The 18201-nt window shown below is 39.0% G+C and overlaps 1 long non-coding RNA gene across 1 annotated transcript; it reads right to left on the bottom strand.

The window, feature by feature from the left end:
- Positions 1-1093: 1093 nt before the first annotated feature.
- Positions 1094-14670, bottom strand: LOC106037802 (uncharacterized). The gene is made up of 3 exons (XR_001208264.3): positions 14361-14670; positions 3618-3725; positions 1094-1219 (listed from the first exon to the last, which is right to left on the bottom strand). It is a non-coding gene; the product is annotated as an uncharacterized lncRNA (long non-coding RNA).
- Positions 14671-18201: the final 3531 nt, after the last annotated feature.

The following is an 18201-nucleotide window of genomic DNA, read 5'->3' as shown; positions in this document are numbered from 1 at the left end:
TTTATGTTCTAAAAAGATGGAGCATATTCCATTACACTGAAGACAAGGATGAGATATTACAAAATCTGATTATAAAAGTGCATTCCAGTTGTTATTCTAAAGGAGGTTTTTCAGGTGTTGCTATTTCTAAGAGAGTGATTCGTTTTCCTCTATGGGAGTTAGAGTGGCTTTCTAATATGATAAAGTGTGAATTTTTGCTCCTGTTGTTTACGTAAAAAGCTATAGGGCAGCTCTTCTGATAGTGGAGTGGTAACATTAGTTTTCTTTTTGTTTGTTTGTGTTTTTGTTTTTCCTTTTGGTGCAATTAAAAGATCTTAATTTTGTTGTAGCAGAGGATTTTAAAAACAAAGTTATTAAAACAGGAATTGTGCAGCAGCATAACTCAAGGCACTATTTGGAAGTCTGAGGTCTCAGCCTCTTGTGGTTGTGGTACCATTGGTACTATTTGAGTGGCCATATCTGTTACATAGCTTTTTAGGGATTAAGGCCTTGTTTTCAGTTCATGTGTAGTGGAAGTATTGTTTGCAAATGTGGTGGTGGAATTCATTAGGCAGTTGACAAAAATGCAGTAATAATGTCATGGAAAATCATAGGCCAAAACAGTACTTTGACTTTGGGTGCTTCTGTTTTAAGATGCCCACTTGCATTATGCTAGATATGACTTTGTGAGTTATTAAGTGTTTGAGTGTATTGGTTGTACATTTGGGTTATTTTTCAGAAATACTGATTACCCATAAGTTTCCGTGAAGGTTGCAGCTCCCCAGGTGGTGGGAGAGCAGAATATTCTCAGAAAGGAAACCCACTGCAGAAAGAAAACGAACTGTTCTCTACCAGAAAATTGAACAGCATGTGGAAAGCTCATGCAAACAAGAGTTACTGCAAATGAGGGGACAGATGGGCTTGGCAGCCTGTCCTTAAAATGTCATGTAGAGAAAAAAAAATACCCTTAACTTGGAGCGCGTGTGAATGGGGGTGGGAGATTATTGGAGATTTAATGGCCACTATGTTTTTTTTTGGAAAAACAAAACAAAACAACAACAAACAACAACAACAAAACCAAATAACTTCATTCTGTATTTACTTTTTTTTTGGTTGTTAACTGGTTGAATTTTTCTTGAACTTCTCCAGGTAGAGCTGAATGTAATGATTTCCTTTTTCTTCATTCTACTTATCAGGAAGTAGGGTACGCATATCATACCTGCAGTTCTCTTCATCTGACCTGAAGAACAGAGAGACTGGTTGAGAAGAAATTCACCTTCAAAGAATCATTGACTAGTCCTGGATGTTATCCTTTATATCTGGCATTCAGATGTATTCCTGTGCCCTAGACAACCCAGGACACAGGAACACTCTAGAGAATGACATTTTTTATTCTTGTGGTTAACCTTAGCTCTTACCATCCACAGTCCATAGAGAAATACCTGTAGGAATATCTGCCAGATAGGAAGATATAACAAAAGCAATATACTCGTGTATGTGTAATGTGCCACTATACTATTGCTGTGCATAGTTTGTCTGCAAGAAGCAGCGTGCTGCAAAACCAAATCCATTAGTGTTCATACTGTAACAGAATCAATAGCAATTTTTAAATGAAAACAAAATAAAGATAGCCAAACCTGAAGCAAACAAATGGTAAAGAAAAAAAGAAGGAAAAACAACAACAGGAAACCCAGCCAAACAAAACCAACCAATCAAAAAAATAAGCCACCCCAAACAGTAAAGAGGAAGAACACAGGGAATGTTCTTTCGTGTTTCCAGGAATCAGGCATGAATAGGAATAGACTGCTGTGGTAGGTTCCTGCTGTAGAGCCCACATCAGTTTTAAGAATAAATAATAGATGTCACTGCTCAGTAAGAACTCATTAACAGCATCTTCATAGCCAGGCATCCTTGGTGATGATCAAAAGCCAATTTTCTATACTGGGAAAAGATGCTGATAAGATGGAGCAGCTGATGGTCTAATAAGTCAAAGTATCTGAAAGCCAGGTGCCATAGAGGTAATTTCCTATGGACGGTCAGAGCTATATTATGTGATAGGAGCACAAAAAAGGAGAGGAGCTGCTTTGCCTAGAGGGTATCAACAGGCACCTCCAGGAGTCATGTTATTTCTTGACCCCAGGGGCACAGAGACTCTGTTTTGTCTACAGAGCTAGGCAAGCAGAGTCATGACCCATTCTTGGGGCTCTTTTTGTCTTATTTTATGTGCCTTGAAGGAGGCAAAGATGCAGAAGACCCTGTGTGGCTTCCAAAGGTAGACTGGCAATTCTGCCTGCCTTTCTTGGTACTAAGGCCATCTGAGACACCAGTAATGATGTTGGTAGAGGAGAATGAGTTGGCAGAGACTGGGAGTTATATGAGCTAAAGTATTTGATTTGGTGCTGTGTGTACAGAGAGCTCTGAGGGCTATCGCAGCAGTGCAATTCTGTGCTGAGGTCTCCCACAGCTTCATGTGTCATTTACTGGGCTTTTTTCTCAGATTTGCACCAAGATATTTGGTCCTGTTTGTATACCTGCATTAAGATTGTGCCATCTGGTTTTAATAAGGAATGAAACTTACAAAGAGACTTCGATTGGATAAAGAATTGTTTAATGTCTGGCATATTTACCAGAAATTCCCACCAGACAGCTTCAAAGTAGTAGCTACTGGCTGCATAGTGGCTTTCAATAATTATTCACACATAAGCTGCTTTTAACCTAAATTGTCTATTACTAAGAAAACTAAATTGAAGGCCAGAATGCCTTGTATAAAGGCAGAACTTTTGTGTGTTGGCAAAGCCATAACTAGGACAAAGACTACTGCATTTGTTAGTCCTATCTGAATAGTAAATTAAAGAAATCAGCAGAAAAGGCATAGAAGCATTTTTTTATCTTTCTTCTGTCTCCAAATGGGAGAGAGCCTATTAGGCCATTTCATCATCTTCTTGCTTATTCCTTAAAAATGTACAGCCTGCACCAAAGTACGTCCATGCATCTTACTTCAGGCACTTTTTTAATGAAAGGTTTGGATTGTGCATATTTAAAGATGACTAAGTTTATGTAAAGCTTTAAAAACTGCACTTGCTAATCAAACTGAGAATGTTCTAGATACTCATTTTTTCTGTGATTTCTTCAGATTGTCAATTGGTATAAAAACAGAAAAAAAGGCATACTAATAAACGACAGACTACAGCTAAGGTAACATACCAACTTCTGCATATTTCTTTAAGCATAACTGATCTACTCATCTTATTGTAAGCATTGCTACAGGTTGGTGTATATTTATAGGTCTTATCAAATACCTTAATACTAGTAAGGAAACATTTTTGCCATGTCTTTGAAAACCAGTTGCACAAAATTCAAAAATTCCTAATTTATCAGAAATTGTATCTCGAAGAGGAAATAATTTATTATTATTGTTATTTTTCTAATGAATCAACAAATTCTTAAGACATTGTTCACAGTATGGTTTTTTTTTTAATTAAGTGCAAGACACTAAAGGCTCATGGAAGGAAAAGCTTTAAAGCTTGGAAATGAAATAATTAAAACTAATTTACAACTGAGCTCTGGGGTGATGAAATCCCTATTAAAAATAATGTTTTATGGTTGTTGATATAATTGCAAGATGGAGGAGAAAGTACCTTGGCTGTTGACTCAGAAGGCTCAGTCTTGATGAGGTCACTCTTTGCTTTATACTCCGTTATCTGTAGCCAATGCGGTTACCATCTGGAGTTGCCCAAGCCTCCTTCCTGTGGTTTGGTATCACCAATATGTTGATGGTTATATCAGTTATGTTCCATTCACATACACAATAAACTCTGTCAAGTATATTTAAGTTGCCTAGAAATGGTCTCATTTCTAAGTGACCAGTTCGAGTTTAGCCTTAACAACTGTGGTATGTGCAACATGGGTTTTCTAGATGTCAGGCTGTAGAAGGAATAACATAAGCTCTTTGGTGAAAATGCAGAAGGCTAAATGCTGCTCACAAACAAGTCTGTGAATTCTGGTAGATCTGCTTCTGTTTAAAGACTTTTTTCAGCATCTCAAATTTTCAGAAATGGGTTCAAAATATTTTGCACCTGTGTTAAAGAGACAAATTCTGCACATGGCATTTTACAAAGGGGCTGTATGCTCTGGAGGAAAGAGTCCTACTAAAATTTGAGGGCAGATAGGTCTTTAGTTCTCTTAGGCTCTTCAGAAAGTGTAGGTTGTCTGCCATCTGATGCCACTTACTGACTTCTCTGAAGTTAACAGCTAGCAATCTCTGATGGGTGGATTGCACGCAGTACCTGACTGTTCTTTCTGAGAACATTGGCCAGGTTTAAAGGGTTGGGACACTCAACTTGTTTCAGAGTTTCATCTGTTCACTTTGCATAGACAGGTGTAGTTTCCCTAGAAAAGTTCACTGCATGAGGAATTTCCTGCCAGGAAAAGTGAAGGTTTTAAATTAAGAGTTACCCACATCATCTATCCTATACCTGTGCCACCTTTTACAACAGGACCTGTCTGATGTTATCATCTCTTGCAATTTTCCTGGGAATATTTTGGTATATTTTCCAGGGCTCCTCACTTCTCAGATTTATATGGTTAGATAAGAACCTCAGGTTTAACATTGTAGAAAGTGTGTGTCTAAGCTTTTAGTGATACTGTGAAAAACTATAAACTTGACTATAAGCGGAATCTTTTAAGATAGAAGCTAAACACAGCCATCCACACATGGTGATTTAAATAATGGGTTTTGTGATTCTTAGACTTGGGGTTGCCATCCAAGCTTGTCAGGATGGTTTGAGGCAGAGAATGGGAGCAAGGGGGATTAGAAACTAAAGCAGCAGAGTACCAGTGGGTCACTCTTGAGTACTCAGAGGTACAAATTGAAGGTTCATGTTGGGGAAGAACAGGACAGAACAAGGGGAGCCAAAGCCATTGTCATCTCTGTGGTCATTTATATCCTTGCCTTGCTCCACAACAGTGGAGAATTAGGTCAATCCCTTCAGAAGAAGGGCAGAAGATGCGTGAAGCATTATTTTACATCCTTGCAAACATGATGTGTGGGTAAAATGTTCCTTCTCTTTTTTTACAGTTGTATTTGCTGATATTTCTCACACTGGAATTACATTACCAAAAAAATCCAATCATTATAGGAAAAGCAAGCACCCCACATTCTCTCTTCTGACAAGGTCTATTATGCTTTCTGAAGAACCAGTATTTATAGATCCAGTCCCTCAGGATGCTTTCAGCACAGAGCCAGTAAAATATGAGTAGTGACCGACCAGATCTTTGTTAGCAAGGTGGAGCTGGCTGACTGGGCTTTACACAAAGGAAAGGGAGCCCCTCACCTTGTCCTTCCACTCAACTCTGAGAGTCATAAGCTTCCCACCTCAGCTCCTACTTCAGCTCTTAGGCAAAATCATCCATCTGTCTTGCATTTCAGCTAAAAGCCTAAGCACTGCTCATAATGGCCATGCCCCATGGTCCGAATTGGGTTCCAGAGACTGCCTTTCCTTTCCTACTTGCAAAACTTTCAGCAGTCAAGCTTTCTGCTGGCCTGCCCACGATGTAAAGGTTAAAGGTGTCTGTGGTGAATCTGCTTTGGGCTGTGCTCTGCCTGTTCAGACTGAAGAACAGTCCAAGCTAGAGGGGATGTATGGCCATGGTTGGTCTCAGAAGAAGGTTTGTGCTGCATGCAGTGGCACAAGTGGCTGAGGGCAGGTGACTGTGCAACTATTCATACCCACATGAATGTGGAGAGGAACAGAAGAATGTTATTAGCAGAAGTAACTGCTACCTTTGCCATTACCACCCGGTACTCTGAATACATAGAAATCTCCTCCTCTTCAATCTGTCTGTACTTGTCATGCTCGTCATTTGCAGGACAGGGCCTGGCTGGGACTGGGAGTGTGGGCACAAGGGAGTGGTATTGTCTTGGGCTGTGAACCCGGAGTAATGCATTACACCTCGGCAGTGAGGCACAAAGGTGTTCTTTAATGCTGATGTTCCCTTCCAAGGTTTTCTGCAGAATCCATGGATGAGGACCTCAGAGTGAGTGCAAAGACTGTCCTCTCCTCCAGAATCCACATGGGGAACCTGGGACATGGGGTCTGGTCTGCACCAGGGAGGGCAGGTGGTGCTGGTGAAAGAAAGGGAGAGAGACGGTGTGGGGTTCTTTCTGGATCTCAGTAAGAAAGGGCTAACCACAAATGGCTGTGAATATATATAGTGAGTAAATCTTATGCCCCTTCAGATGCTGGGAACCCTGCATTTGTGCAGCGTCAGAGACCCTGGATGGATTTTCCCATAGTAGGCTACGCAGATACTGTCTGTGGAAAGAGGTTCCTCCTTTTCAGTCAAGCTATTCTATAATTGCTTGCAAGAAAGCAACATAAAGGATGTTTGTATGAGAACTTGCTGTACTTTTAGATAACAGGTTGTGTAATAGCTGGCACCCAGTGGGAGCTGCTGTCAGGCTCCTCTGTTACAATGAGCAGGTTGAGTTTGTCCTGCTGCCAAGGGATCTGTGCCCCACAACACAGCCTGAAGCCCACACTCCCTGCAGCATAGTTCAACACAGCACAGGCTTGTGCCTACAGTTATATGGATCACTAACTCCTTGGTGCATGGTGATCTCCTAGCCAGGATCAAAACATTCCATCCCTTGATCGCCATACAGTTTGCTTTTCTCAAAGTTATTACAAGTTACAGATCATATTGCTAACATAAGGGCTTCTCAAGTCCTAAGTTCAAGGCCCAGTAGAGAAGATAAGGCCTGTTCAAGGTCACAGGTTCCTCAAAACCAATGTCTTCTGCAAGGCTCACAGTACAGAGTCTGAACTTTCAAGTAGATGTGGACAGATATCTCTTCAAGACCTCTGTACTAGGAGGACATGGGCTGCCCTAGAGCTCAGTTGTCATGGGTTTTCAGGAAGATGACCCTCCTCTTCTGGAATCCGAGGTGCACTGATAAGACCTCTCATCCCTGGTGGTAACCATGAGGCAGCAGCCTTCTGTTATTTCACTGGCTTTAGCTGCTGCCACAGGAGCTCTTGGGCCTCTTGTGGTCCAGGCGGGTGGGCGGTGTGATTTCCTCTACACCCCTGCAGAACTACACTGGGTCTTGTGGGAAAAGGTTGGTTCTGCATCAGGAAAGACAGCAGTGGTAAAGGAAGGGGGTTAAAAGAGTTGTTTGAAGAAATAAGGGGTTTAAAATAGGATTGGAAAAAAGTACAGCATGTGAGAAAGGCAAAGGCTATCAAGGCAGGAGAAAGGTAGGGTAAAGGAATGCGTAAGTCAGCAAGAACTATTCATTTGTGGCTCACAGGAAATACAGGGGTACAGATGGCATTGGCTGTTTATATATCAAGACTAACATGTCAGTTTGTTTCAGAACTTAGCTCTTGGTATTTTGTGAACTTTCTGTTAAAGCATGTGGCCTCAGTAAATACTTGAGGATTTTGTGGTGACACGCTTATAGGCTTGTATGTCCTAAGAGGAAATTGCTCATGATATGGACATGGAACAAATCGTCTGGCTTAATTTCCTCTACCAGGTACCTAGGCTGCATACACCAAGCTACTTTGAAATTTGCATCAGCCCACTAGATGTGGGAGCGACACCTTTTGTTTTAACAGCTCAGCACTGCCTTGCATTAAAATGTTAATATAGCCACAGCCTGTTTGCCCCAGAAGGGACTCGCAGCTGTCCTTCCACACTGTATAGCAGTCAAGGGGACAGAAAGGGTTGTAGGCTTAAGTTAGAATCTGTGAGAGCAGCTACACCATACTTTTTACATTCTTTGCAAACAGGGTGTACAATTTTTTTTTATTTTTTTTTTTCCCCCATGGGACAGAGGGTATAAGGTGCCATGACCATAGGACTGATTTGATCCATGTTTTTCGTCTTTAAGATATAAAACGCTACATATTCAAAGGCCCACCTGAACTGACCTGTATTCTTCCATTTGTGACTCTCAGTGGTCTTCATATTGCTGAGTTGACAGTGGTACTTATACCAGTGTAGGTCACTGGAAGTCTTGCTTAATGGTGACCCTTGGTTTCACGAGCCTCTCATCTAGCACAAAGCCTAGGGTATACCTTGTTTGTGTTCTTATGCTCTACTAGAATCTTTCTTTTTTTTATGTATTTTTTTTTTTTTCCTAAGCATTAGCTGGGTACTTGCTCTGATTTTTGATAGGTCTGACTTGATATTTATGTTGGGGAATGCAAATGAAATATGTACGCTGTGGAATACAGAGAATGTACTCAGATGCTTGAATGACAAATGTGCCCAGTTCCTCCTCAGATCCCTGCAGCTGAGCATTTGGGACTGGCAGAACAGTGTCCTGAAGTAACTTCAAATAACAAAATTTTGTTTGCCATGAGCTGATGAAGTCCTAAAAATGACATGAATATGCAATAGAAGGCTAGAGAAGGGAATGGAGAGAGTATGACTTAACGGCAAGCATTTTTCTAAAAATAATGCTTTGCTGTAATGACGCTTGTTTAATATCCTGAGTTCTGAACTGTCCTCCACTAGGGTCCAAATAGTCTATGACCTTTTAAATAAAGTTTTGAAAATGAAGCTGAAATTGTCTTTTCTAAAGTAAGAAAATCAGGAGGGTTTATACTGGCTGAAATGGTGACAGTGATCTTCCAATCGGATGTCAAGTCATAGAGTTTAATGGCCAGAGTTAATATTGTTCTAACTTTCTATATTTACTGGTGCTGGATTTGTTGTCTTCTTCATGTTACATAATGAAATTATAATCAAGTATATTAAACTGATGTTTGTTTTCAAACATAATTGTATTTCACTCAATTCCAGTATAGTTTACTTTTAGATTTATATTTGTAAATTGGTACCAAAATTTACCTGAGTGATGTAACTGTATTTTCAGATTAAAGTGTTAGAAAAATTTGATAAGTAATTTCTACCATTTTTTATATATATATTTCATGAATTTCAAGGAATATTTTCAACATCAAAAATCCGTCTTTGAAAGACATACTTTCTACAATTAGTTTTTATTGTCAGAGTTTAAATGCCGTGATTTAGAGAAGCACAGTTTTATTCTTAACATATTTCTATTATTAAATATAAGATATATTTAAATAAAAATGGTCTGAGTTTTGTAGAAGCACTTCAACATAGTCAGCTTCACCTTATGACACCTTAAGTGATTTAGTCAAGTGTATATTTCCTGTTAACAATATGGGATAAAGAAGCAAGTGAGGCTATTTCCATTGCAAAAATGAGAAGACTATCTTTCAGATACCTTGTAGCTTTACAAAGAGAACATTTTATCTAATGAGATCAAAGCCTTCATTCAGAGGAACTGAATAAACCTTTTATTGACCTGAGTTTTGAAGTAAGGAGAATCATGGGTATGATGTGTGGCCTTTGACACTCTGTTGAAGACAGGGTGATTTATCCTTTTTTAAATGTTTGTTTTGTTTGTGTTCTGTGTGATGAGGTTATTTCTGTTAAAAAGAAATATTTTTCCAAATAGACATCAGCCATCGCAATCTACTTTCAAAATGCCTGGCATTATCTATGAGTTGGAAGCATACCTTTTATTGAAATCCCATAACAATCTGTCTTATAAACTGTTTTTTTTTTCTTTTTCTTTCCTTTTTTTTTTTTTCCAGAAACTTTCTACTGTGTGTCCTGATGTTACATAACAGCACAATATCTCTTTGAATGTGTTAATTTATTTTTTATTTTTTTCATCAACAGATTTATCTCCTGGGAAAGCTACTCACGGGAGATGAACTACGTTGATTCAATTAAATTGTTAATGGGAGTGCAGTTATATAGCTGGAGATGTAGAAAATGCCAGGGAAGGAAGAATGTTGTCCTTTCTCTCCAGGTTTAAGCCCATACCTCTGATACCTGGCACATCAAACACCAATTCAATAATCTTTCTTCCAAGATGCCTTCTTTGAGAAGCAGGGCTGATGCAAATAGTCCCTTGCTTGGAGTTCTGCTACTAAATCCAGATAAGACCTAATGTCCAGGGAAGTGGAGAACAAGGAGAATGAGGTAGATTTCCTCTACTATGGTACTGGAAAAAAAAAAAAAGGGAAAACCTTAACAGGACACCAGATGTTTTGAACATTATCTCTGAAACCAGCTGTGTATCTTTTCATCTGTTTCCTGCATAATCCAGATGCATCCTCCTGGGTATGCAACATGTATCTTAGTCCAGTATCATGGGTTATATCTGTACACTTACGAACCCTTTGCTTTGAAAGGTCCTTTTAAAAAGAGCAGAGGAACATGTGCCACTGGTGCTAAGGGTAGGAATTACTTGCCCTGTCTTAAGATGGAACTTGATTAATTTACAATTGAAATTATACAGCACAGTTACTTGTGGCAGCCAGATAAAAGGAGATAAGAATTTCACACCAGTAAGCTGTGACCTTTGAGAAATATATTGGAAGTAGGTTTTAGAGAGTGGAGATGTCTAGCACAGATTGCTGCGTTGCTACCCTAGTAACACCCATAGAAGGAAATATATGGCAAAGATATTAGCTAAGCCAAAGCAAGATATCTTTATAAAATTAATGTAGTTTCTGGTACTGTTAGCTGAACTCTGTCAAACCATACTTTGAACCATGCAATCAGAGTTTAGATGGCAATGGTTAGAGCTTCACAGGGTACTGTCTATGTGATTTTTCAACCAAAAGAAAACCATGAAAAAGATGAAGAAAATGATTGAATTATTTCAAAACATCATCATTCATTAGTTACACCAGAAGTCAGGCAAATTATATATACATATATAGAAGATACGGAAAACATATGAGGAGCGGCTGAAGTCACTTGGCCTGTTCAGCCTGGAAGAGAGAAGGCTGAGGGGAGACCTCATTGCAGTCTACAGCTTCCTTACGAGGGGGAGTGGAGAGGCAGGTGCTGATCTATTCTCCTTAATCACCAGTGATAGGACCCGCAGGAATGGTGTCAAGCTGAGGCAGGGGAGGTTTAGGCTGGACATCAGGAAGAGGTTCTTCACTGAGAGGGTGGTCACACACTGGAACAGGCTCCCCAGGGAAGTAGTCACTGCACCAAGCCTGTCTGAATTCAAGAAGAGATTGGACTGTGCACTTAGTCACATGGTCTAAAATTTTGGGTAGACCTGTGCGGTGCCAGGAGTTGGACTTGATGATCCTTATGGGTCCCTTCCAACTCGGGATATTCTATGATTCTATATTTTAACTTTAACTCAAATTATGACAAACTGACATTTTCCTGTACTTAAGCAGTTCTGATTTTAGGTCAGAATGATGTTTAGCGTTGTCAGTCTATGGAAATTCCATTCAAGGGCATTCATGGGAAACACATGTGAATATTGGATGTCTTTTAAATATCTTTTAGAAATTTTAAGTTCCTTGAGTCATAGTCTAGGTGATAGTGCACTCTAGACAGTTGTTTTAGGTAAGGTAAATTCTCTAATTTGATAAGAGAAGAAAAAACATAGCTAACTTCAATATCTTAGAGAGAAGAATGATGCTGACTGAAGAAAGATTGTTTTTTTCTTTAAAATCTTATTAAAAAAATCAAGATAGAAGAAGACAGTGTAGTGACTGTGTAATGTAAATAATTATATGGCCTTTAAACATTTGAAGAAATTCTCTTAAACATGGGACTTAGAACATACAGATGATGGCATTTTATAATAAAGAGAACAGGTGATGCCCTTTCACTGAGTAATTTTATTTATTTATAAATTCCTGTTATGCTATTGTGCATTGGCATATTTCGAATTTATAAGGATTATGCACAGAGAAAATGTTAGGCAATCATCTGTAATTTCACTGAGACCTTAATTTGACTTATGCCAGTAAAACTGTAGTAAAAATGATTGAAAGGAAGAGAGAGAAGAAAGACCAGGAAAACAATGTCCCAAAATGATTTTTCTCTACGTACATTGTAAATTAAAAATTGAAGTATCTTGTTCGTAAATTGAAGTATCTTGTTCAGTTCCAGGTAGTGTAGCCATTTCAAGGAAGTGACGGAGCAAAGTGAAGGACAGTGAGAATCTGGTGGTTATTAGATGTTCAGCCTGAGCTATTGGAGACTTGCTTTCTCACAGACTTGTCTTATTTTGGACACTTGCACTTATGCCAGACATTTCTCTTGTCATGAGCCAATTTGGGGTATACCAGCTTTCAAGATGATGGTGCTTGCCACTCCATCAAAACTGGATTATTTTTGGATATCTCAAGTGGGGAAACCAAAAACTCAAGAAATTAAAAAAATTATAATTAGTTTAAGAAAAAAATGATCTTACTTTGCTGGGTTAAAATTGCCCATGCATGTGTGTAAGGGTTACTCATTCTTCTTCTTTTCTCAGTGATCAGTACACTCAAGATTGTGAGGTACTTAGGGGTACTATGGGAATGTGGCCTACTAGGTAAGATTAATATACCTGAAGTTACTATTTTGGGCTTTGTGATCACTCTACACCAGTGTTTTACCTTCTAATTCTCTGGGAGCGGTTGGAAGAATTTAACAGGTTTTGTCAGAAAACTTCCTTTTGCAAAAGAAGAAATTGTTATTATTTTTGGCAGTGTACTGTTTCCCTTAACTGTGCGCAGTATGCACCAAATTACAGAGTCCATTCATAGATTATCTTTGGGCACCTACAGTACTGCAGAGTTTCCGTAGCCAAAGAAGTCAAAAGTTCTAACTTTTTGTCATCAATACCCCACTCACTCAGGAATGACGGAGCACAAATAGGAGCATTTCTGGGAATCTCATTTTCCCTGCTGAATTGCAGCCAATATTTTGTTTGGAATAATTTAACTCTGGTGTCCTTTTGTTTCATACACACGGTTGAATTGTTCTGTGCAGAGAGAATGTGGCACCCAGCGAGGAAGCAGAATCTGAGACCTAGAAAAAGGGTTGCATTACTCTGTGATAATATAACTGGAAAGTTTACAGAGGAAAAAGCCAGCCATTTCCTTATCCCTTTGCATGCTGAGACAGTAGCAGCTGCTGGTTGGAAACAGAAATTAGTGTCCCAAGATGCTTGTGTATGAAAATAAGTCGCCATGCATGAGAAGTTTTCATGTTTTCAGTATGGGGAATATTTTGTATACTGTACCATGTCTTAGAATGGAAGAAACTTACCTAGCACAAGTCTCTGTATAAAATAACACTTTCTTTCACTGGCCCATAACACACTGAGTTCGTTATTCAAAGCAAATTAAGGACAACTCAAAGAAGTTAATGCAAACATACAGTATCTTTGCCACATATCAAACTCATTTACTTAAGGAGTTTTGTCACTGTGATCTGGAGATTGTAACCTGGAGGCTTTACAGTTTTTGTAAAGGTTTGGTCCTATGAATGCTTCCTGTCTATGACTGCAGTGTCATGGGATTTGGTCTGATCAGTTTTACATTACAGCCCTTAATTTTGTAGACTCTGACTGTTCCAAGCTTTTGAAATATTCACACACTGAGTTTTTGAAATATTCAGACCTAGACCAAAATTTCAGATGATTACTTTTCCTGAACAGGGACTAGAAATTATTTTAAAAATATATCCCATGGAGTTTTTAATGTACTTTTTTACTTTTTTTTTTTTTTTTTAAAGAAACTTGATAGTATTTTTGGAAAGCCTAAACTGATCAGTATCATCAGGATAAATAACATGATAATTAGGTTTTAAAAAAAAAAAAGCTCTGAATATTATGGTAAACAGGATTTTAATTTTCTGACTGCTCATTAGGCAACAAGAAAGTCTAAAGATAAGTTTTCTTATAAAACAGCACATGAAAGCATTTGATACCCTGTGCTTCACTGCAGGTTGTGGTTGATCTTATGCTGTTACTTAAATCATTAAACAAGTTGTTCACCTTTTTCAATATTCTCTATAATCTACCTGGCTATATATAGGCCATTAGCATACCCAGAGAAAAGGGGTAATATTTAGGATGTCTTTTCCATAACTATTTCAGGCAGCCAGCGCATTTACTGGGGCTTAGGGGAGTTTAGAATTGCTGAAGTTGTTGTAATGTAAGTGGAAACCTAGCAGCCACAAAGTCTAGGTACAAAGCAGGTGACCAAAGCATGATGACCAATATGCATAGGTGTTCTGCACTTAGTTTTGCACAGCTGTGAAACCCTATACACGAGACATGATGCAAGCAAGAGCAGAATCAGTCTTAACTGCTTTATGTCAGGAGACATAAGTAAACCTGGCAGCTGTGAGTGGAGTAGTGGGTTCATCCTAAGCATTGTGGCAGTCATCATTCAGATGGTATAAAACCTAAGTAAAGGCTTATTAGGATGCTGAAAGTCTTTGTGAAGCTTTGCATGAGATGGAAGAGCTAAGACCTGTATGGTGGCCAAATATCAATGAGATAATTATTTACCACGTACTTCAATTCCTCTTGCAGTTGTTCTTCTCTCTCTGTCCTTATGTACTGTGTACTGTTGCTAGGTAAAGTGGTTGTTATGTTTCACCCCAGTGGGGAATTGTGGAAGTGATAACTGCGGAGTAGCATTGTTGGCTAATAAAACCATAATTCTAAAATGAGCCCTGTTTTCTCTAGCTTATTACTTTTTCAGAAATTCTTCCTTTGGGATAAAAAACTGTTGAGTCAGGAAGGGATAGGGACAAGTGATGAAGGTTTAGATACTAAATGACTCTCTTTAAGGGATATCACCTACCAAAGAAGTCATTCCTTCCCTAATTCATAGCTTCCCAGGATAACCTGCTTGTCCTCTTTCTTTACCTGGAACGAGCTGTGCAGCTGCAGAGGAGAGTTAGGATCTAATGGGGACAGATGCCCCCAACAATAATCACATGAAATAATACATTGGAAAAATAATGAAAAAAACTAAAAGTTTTTTTTTTTAGGTGTTGTTGGTGTTGTTTTGGAAGATCTTCAGAAATTCTACCTCACATGAGTTTAGCATTTATGGATAGGTAGCAGTAAGTACTAAGAAAATCGTTAAGTACAAATTCAGATGCTTAATGCAGTTGTGTGTCTAAAACTTCGGCATACAAGTCAGTACCTAGATGCTGTTTACTAACGATACCAAAAATGCTGCAGATTGCCTCTTGCACTTACTGTTATGAAGAATCATTACCAACTTAAAATGAAGAAGTAGAGTTAATATGAATGAGTGGATGACACCAAGCTATGTGGTGTGGTTGACATGCTGGAGGGAAGGGATGCCATCCAGAGGGGCCTGGACAGTCTTGAGAGATTGGCCTGTGTGAACTTCATGAAGTTCAACAAGGCCAAGTGCAAAGTCCTGCACCTGAGCAGGGGCAAACCTAAGAACATATAAAGGCAGGGGAATGAGTGCATAGAGGGCTGCCGTGAAGCAAAGGACTTCAGGGTGTTGGTGGATGAAAAAATGAACATGATCCAGCAAGGTGTACTTCCAGTCCAAAAAGCCAACCATATCCTGGGCAGCATCAAAGGAATTGTGAGCAGCAGGTAGAGGGAGGTGATATAAGTATTTAAGGGAAGTGTACAAGGCTGGGCTGGATGGGGCTTTGAGAAACCTGGTCTAGTGGAAGGTGTCCCTGCCAATGGCAGGGAGGTTGGAATTACATGGTCTTAAGGTCCCTTCCACAAAGCATTTTGTGATTCTAATAAGAAGCAGCCAGCTAGAGATGAGAAACAAACAGAAGTTAAAATGGAGGCTGTTTCTCTCATTATAGAAAAGAGAAGATCAGGTTGCAGCTGAAAAGAGAAGACATTTGAAAGGAAAAGTCAAACATAAAGATAAATAATTTATATCAATTACAAGAGCAAAAGAGGTGAATTTGTATTTTAAAAATTAAAAAAAATACACCCCAAAATACTTTTACTGTCATTTGGAATGTGAATTGATATTTTGTGAGTTCTAAAAAGGAAGGACTGCTCATCTTGGGACAGTTTTCCACTTTGTTTTTTGTATGTCTTAGGTGTTAAGAACTCAAGAGCCTCAGGACATTCAACAGTATTCGCAATGACCAGCTAGCATGTTTGCAAATACCTGTTTGTGGAGCACCCACTACTACAAACTGGTTTGAGTTTGGTCCCACTTCTGATAAATTGTGTGCATCTCATCATTTTGTTGTATTAAAACTTCCGTGTCAGCAGCTTAACCTTGCATAACTGGAAGAAGGCAGAATGGTATTCATTCATAAACATGGCTGAAACTCCCTAGTATTTCCTTATCATCAAATGTAGACAGGTTGTTTTTGATTACAAAAGACTCAGGGACTTTAGAGATAGATTGAACAGTCAGCCCAGAAACATTGCTTAGGTTGACTACAATCCCAAGGGAATGCTGGTGGACCTAGATGGATAGGCACTAGACAGACACAAGGCAGTAGAAAAGACTGACCTGAGAAGACTGATAGCAGGTGCTATGTATAGGTGCCTGCTGGTGCAGGAAACTATTTTAATAATTAATGATGGCTATAAAGCATGATGTGGCCCTATTACAGCACAGGAAAAAGTAATTATGCAGGTTCTGCTGCAGTGTATTGATTGACTGACTTGATATATAATTTGGGCTTTATCCTTTGAGAAGTGTTTTATGTGGCTGTATTTAAAAATCAAGAGTTATGGTTGTGCTTTTGCCCACTATGGACTTTATAAATTACACAGCTTTCCAATTCCATTAAAAATCTAGTATCAGAAGAGAACAAAACTTTAAAACATCTGGAGAATAGAAAGGTGAAAAGATTCCTAAAACCTGATGTTTGCTACAAATCTCAGATAAGATGCAGGGCCATTTTCATAACTCTGACCCTGGCTAATTGCACAGCCTGTATAGCCTTTTCTTTTGTCCTGGCTTGGTTCTGTTAACTGAGGAACTGTTTTGTCATTTACTTAATTTTTCTGAGTTTGAAAAAAATTTCTGACAAGTGCCTTTGTTTTTTTTTTCCCCTCTGTGTTATTTGCAAACCTGCTTCTTAGTAGCTGTGTGTATACTTTATTTTTTTTCCTTATGGGAACAGTCTAGAAATTAGCTTTGGAGTCCCTTGAATAGTGTGTGTGGATCATTATCTATATAAGTCCCATTTAGTTTAATTGAGCTCAATTTAAACTTAAGTATGTTGTCTTGAAAATTGTTTTTCAGAACTGTCCTCAGAGTATCTTGGAAAGGATTCCGTGCTTGATGAAAATAGTGTTCCTAAAGCTCTGCCTATCTGAAGCAAACATGACCTTTAACCATTTCCAGGGCATTTTTCCTACTCAGTACAAAGTTGTAAGGAGCCACTTTTCTTAAGAGCATCTTGGCTGTCATAATGAGCAGGTTCAGTAATGCCCTGGTTTGTTTGCTTAAGCCTGGAGCAGAGTTAAAGCACAGTCTGCTTCAAGGAAAAAGCTAGTTTTCCTTTCTCTATAAGCAAAAAAAGAAAACAAAGGCTGCATAGAAGTTGTGTACATTGTTGTCTTTTGTATTTAGACAAAAATGAAGACATACCTAGACTAACATTAACCTAAACAGCCCAATACAAATACTGCCAGAGTACCATTTAGCATTGTCTACAGAATCTGAAGAGGGAGAGGCTGTTAGTTAATATTGCATTGACCTTTTTATAGTAGCTACACCTCAAAGAGCTCTCTGGGATAGAAGTTGAGATTCTTCCCAGGAGCTGCTGTCCTGGCTGTGACAACATGAGATGCCATTCATGCTTTGTGCTTTTTGTTGAAATCAAGCTTCAGGATGTAGGCCCGATGCTGTCTTCTGCCCTTTCTGAAACCTGCAGTGCTTGTACCTTCAAGCAGGTGAGTAAAGCCAGCCCAAATTCTCTTTTCTAGTACAGGAGCAAAACATTTGTAACAGGAATGTGTTATGCCATGACAGGTAAAAAAAAAAAAAAAAAAAGGAGTTGGGTGAAAGTGAGTCTGTTGCACAGATGGCCCCTGACACTTTTCTACACTTCTCTGTTAAATAGGCAAGTGCTCCCTGAGGGTTGTGTTGGGCACCTCTTGGAATGTAGCATGGTGCCCCACTCTTCCCCACCTTTTGGCTGGGTTTCTTTCCATTGAAAATAAAGTATGTGATGGAGAATTGGATTGAGCCAGCGCATGGTCAGCGCTATTCCCCCCATGAAGCAGCAAAGTCATATAAGTAACCCCTAGAAATTGGAAAGCAGACCTTTGTCTAATAACATAGACTATGTTAGAAGTACAGAACATAGCTATAGACTCCTTTGGTTTCTTTTGTAATGAATGATAGGAAATACATGGGTTTGATGAAGTTT

The sequence above is a fragment of the Anser cygnoides genome, chromosome 1 (assembly GCF_040182565.1).
Source record: "Anser cygnoides isolate HZ-2024a breed goose chromosome 1, Taihu_goose_T2T_genome, whole genome shotgun sequence".
NCBI classification, from domain to species: domain Eukaryota; kingdom Metazoa; phylum Chordata; class Aves; order Anseriformes; family Anatidae; genus Anser; species Anser cygnoides.
This window is presented reverse-complemented; position numbering and strand designations above follow the sequence as displayed.